We start from the raw sequence: 1,637 nt of genomic DNA, 5'->3' as shown, positions 1-1,637 counted from the left end.
AAACCAATGGCTGAGCACGTTCTGTCACTTTTGAAAATTTCCAACCCAGTGAGTTTTGTTCGAGCTGTGTTTGAGCAAGCCAGGAGTAAGTAAGTGAATTATCGAATATCAAATTGATAACTTTTTATGCGACTCAAATCCGGAGAAAGAGACTCGATTCGTTGGGATGATCGGTGAGAGACGAGGGTGGAGAACTTTTCAATCAGATACAAAAGTTGAACTCGATTTACAGTTTTGCACACATCCAAATAATGAAGGTATTGTTTGATTGTGATGGTTTGGATATTTTATTTTAACAATATTTTCTATAGAAAACGTTAGGAAAATTATTTTCTGTGTCATCAAAATCTAAATATTGCAAAATTACCTGATTCTTCTAAGTATTACATCCCAGCTGGAGCATATTATCTTTCATGAGACTTTCCACCGTTATTAAGGAATGTATCGAAATGTTATGAGCAACACAAGATTATTATTCTCCACGCTAAATGCACTTTTGCGATAAAATTTCTTGCACATCTTCAATATTATATATAATTTAAGATAAAACAACAAGTTTTTTTAAATATTAGTTTTAGATTTTAAAAATAAATTATTTGTCCTTCCAAATTATTTTAAATTTACACATTTTTATTTTTTTCAAACATTTCCGAGAAGTTCATTATTCTATACCAAACTGAATTTACTGTTTGGATTTCAATTTCAGACACCATCAAATTACCGACACTCTACTTTGTATGAACATTGTTTAAACATTTGCCGAGTAGTGTTTGATCCATTGAATCTTTTGCATGCTCCTTTGTGGGCGAGCGGATCGTGTTCAGATCGCATAGTAACCGCACTATCGGTATCGATCATCCGTGTATATGTGCACGTATTCATTTAAAATTATATATTCATCGTTTACCAAAACGAATCCTTACCCATATCCAAACTCCCAGTGTTTTCTTGTGGAAGTGCAGAGGACTCCTCGGCTTCCATAAAGCAAGTAACACGTCAACATTTCCCTCCCATTCCCAAATTGACCTGCATTCGGACGCAGCCGGCGCCGGTATTGTTAATAATAAATAATGAGAGCACCAGTACTTACACATTGAAGATGCTACTGATCCTGAGTAACATGCATTGTTCAAACATTTGCCATTCAAATGTGTCCAATTTTGAGGCTCATTTTCATAAGCAATCCTCATTTGTAGGTATTCAAAAATACAACACGCAGCTTGCTTAGACGCCTTTCTAACGGTTTGTTGTATTCATTTAATCATTTGACTTTACCAATTGTGTATTTCAGGAGATACCATTCAAGCATACAAAATGATAATTAAAAAGTCACTATTATCTTTAAACTAATTCTAAGATACCTTTTGAAATTAAACTGCTTTCAAATTTGATGATGATAAGTTGTCCTCCAACATAATTTAATATACGCGCCTTTCATTGGTTCTCCACTGAGGTGTAGAATACCCGTGATAGGAAACAAAATGAAAACAAAAAAAGGAAGAATATCAATTATGATGAATTTTTTGTTTACTTTAGAAACTAGGGAAAGTGTACCAGTTATGGCCATAGTGGTTCCCTATTTGGCCATATGTGAAATTTTGATAACTTTCACATTTTAAATCTCTTTGAATGTTTTA

Source organism: Aedes aegypti, chromosome 2 (assembly GCF_002204515.2).
Source record: "Aedes aegypti strain LVP_AGWG chromosome 2, AaegL5.0 Primary Assembly, whole genome shotgun sequence".
NCBI lineage: Eukaryota > Metazoa > Arthropoda > Insecta > Diptera > Culicidae > Aedes > Aedes aegypti.
Note: the sequence above shows the minus strand (reverse complement) of the source record.